Genomic DNA, 3,283 nt, shown 5'->3' with positions numbered 1-3,283 from the left:
CAGGTGTATCCAGATTAAGTAGAATGATTTTGAAGTATTTTTTTCTATTGTCTATAAGATTTGGAATGACCTGTTTTTTGGAAATTATCTTTTACTTTTACTTATAAATATTAGTTATCTATTTTTTTGAGACTTTGGAAAAAACAAAATAATAAGAAAAATTTAACTGATCAAAGTATTCTATAATAGACATACTTGTATCTGAAAAAAAAAGAATCCACTTCCTAATAAATGTATAACATCCCTCCCCATTTTTTTTCCTTTTCCCTATAACTTTTCTCAGAATACCTAGCTACTCTCACATATTCAAAGTTGGAATGACCTCATTGGAGCCTCTAAAAATCTGTGGCTACAGGGCACCTTCCAAGACTTTCTCCCTGATGAAACCCAATTTTCTTCTTTCATTTTTTCCAACTGGCTATTCCTCCTATAGATTCTGGCTGCCCCTCCCCTATCAATCTCAACTGATGGTAAAATCACTAACTATAATCCTTCTGATTCTCAGCGACAGATCAGCAATTCCTTGCTTCACCTCTCAATTTATTGAACAATCACCTGAAAACTGCTCATATCATCGCTCTACTAAATACCAACCACCTCAAACTGAAGAAAAACCAAAGAACTCCTGTAAACACCATTCCTCTTCCCCTCCCATTCCTTTTCTATATGCAGCCCACGCAGCCCCTCCCCCTATAAGAAGCAGTAAAAGAGAAAACACAGCTGTCACCCTAACTCCTTATAATAAGCTAAAGAGGCTGGTATGACAGAATCAAGTGTACCTGCCCAAATAAACTTGCCCCACCCAGGAAGGGTCAGACTCATGTCCCTTCTAGGAAACATGAATGCCTCCAATTGCTGCCCTCCCTGACTCTTTAAATCCCCATTCATAACCCAGGTGGATATTCCTTTCTTTATTTCACCCCGAAAGCATCCAGGTGGAAATAAAGACCAAATTATTTGTACAGAATGAGGATTCCATTTTTCTTTGTTTTGTGCCTTGGTAGCTTGCTTAATGTCAACTAATCAGTAAAAATATCAGATCTATGACTCAACCCAGATAGACTGACCCTAGTTTAAAGTAATTCTATACATTGTCATATCCCTTTCTTCAGGACCATGAATAATAATTCCTGTCCTGCCTCTAATTTTCCATTTCTTTTTGTAATAACATCATATCCTCTCTATTGGCTCTTACCATTTCCAAATGTATAAATTTCACAAAATTCTGGGGTTTTGTCCCTCTTTATCTATATGCTTGAGTAGGTAATATTTATTGAGCAGAGTGTATGCCAGAGATAGTCCTTAGTACGCTTGTATGTTTCATCTTCTTGACTCCTTTCAGTATCTTTCTGAAGTATGTACTATTATAATCTCCATTTTACAGATGAGGAAATCAAGGCACAAAGAAGTGAGGTAACTTGACCAATGTCACATAGCTGGCAAATGGCCAAATTTGAATTAGCACTCAGGCAGTCTTACTCCAGAGATGAAACTTTTTAGTTTAAACATTGTGTTGTTTTATCTTGTGATTAAAAGTAAAGCTCTAGAGTTAGATGGCTGGGTTCAAATCCCAACTTTACTACTTTTTAGCTGTGTGGTTCGGGACAAGTGACTTTACCTCTCTGAGCTTTAGTTTCCTCACCTCTAATGCAAGATACCAATATTATGTCTGATTTGAATATTGAATGAGTTCACTTATGTAAGAAACTTAGAATATTGTCTGACATCAGGTAAGTAATATGTAAATGTTACCTATCATTATTTTTTAAATAAAAATAATTATTTTCAGCTCCACAGCAAGTTTAAAGGAAAAAACAAACTGAAACTCAGTATTTTCTTTTTGCCACTTTCTAAGATTTCACGTAAATGCCATGTTTAATCAGCACAGAAAAAAAAAGGGACATTTAGTTCTCAACAGTTCTTCATGGCCATGCTCTGGTGCTTCTTGGTCCTGTCCCAAGTGGTCCTTCAGTACCAAGCCCCAATCAGGAGCTCACACTCAGATTTTTGATGCTATACTGCCCCTTTCTGTGCATTGTAGATAATGACTAACTATCGAACTTAACAGGTAAGTTTTACAATACTACAAATGGTATTGATTAGCTGTTACCCTCATCCTTATAAGTATGACTCCTAAGACTTATTGTCATCATGAGAAAACTGTAACAGAAGGCATTTATGTGAGAGTCTGAATCGCAATCCAAGCCTTCATAATTTTCACATTCCCAACTTATTATTTTGTGTCTTTTATCACATTTTCTGACTATGCTCAGTAACAATGACTGTCTATTGCCTACTATAAAAATCTGCTTAAGTTGTCCTGTATTCTAGAATATTGTGTTGTACTTCTAAGTTGGCTATTTTCAACTTGTCTATGGAGACACGATTTACTCAATCTACTAGATTTTTAAGGTAGCTAAAATGAAAGGAATGGGTTTTCCAATACCTTGCTATGTTTTCAGGACACTTATTATGTAGTCAGAATCTACTAAAATTCACAAAATTTAGTTCAAAGGAGAGTGGAGAAGAGCAAGCACTAGGGTAAATTACTCGTGGCCTCTGGTAAAGGGTACTTTATAATAAAAATTATTTAAGAATGTTAACATTTTTAAGTTCAGGATCAGTTTATTTTTCTTTTATTTTATATATTTTTTTACATTTTATTTATTTATTTTTCTTTTCAAAAAATTTTTTATTATTAAATAATAGCTGTATACATTAATGCAAACATGGGGTACAGTGTAGTGTTTTCACATACAATTTGAAATATTTTCATCAAACTGGTTAACATAGACTTTGTGCCATTTACTTAGTTATTGTGTTACAACATTTAAACTCTAGTTCTAGAAAAGTTCACTTGTACCCTTGTTAGACCATATAGGTGATCTTTCCAGTCACTCTCCTACCACCCATCCACACTTCACTCCTCCACTCCCCCACCCCCTCGCATATTCTTAGGCTAGAATTAGGTTGTAGCTTTCATTTGAGATCTATAAATTAGTTTCATAATAGGGCTGTGTACATTGGATACTTTTTCTTCCATTCTTGTGATAATTTGCTAAGAAGAACATTTTCCAGCTCCATCCATGTATACATGAAGGAGGTAAAGTCTCCATCTTTATTTAGGGCTGCATAGTATTCCATGGTGTACATATACCACAGTTTATTGATCCATTCATGGATCGATGGGCATTTGGGCTTCTTCCATGACTTGGCAATTATGAATTGGGCTTCAATAAACATTCTGATACAAATATATTTATTGTAATGTGATTTTCAATCT

The sequence above is a fragment of the Otolemur garnettii genome, unplaced genomic scaffold (genome assembly GCF_000181295.1).
Source record: "Otolemur garnettii isolate 467f Iridium unplaced genomic scaffold, OtoGar3 scaffold00206, whole genome shotgun sequence".
Classification (NCBI taxonomy): domain Eukaryota; kingdom Metazoa; phylum Chordata; class Mammalia; order Primates; family Galagidae; genus Otolemur; species Otolemur garnettii.
Note: the sequence above shows the minus strand (reverse complement) of the source record.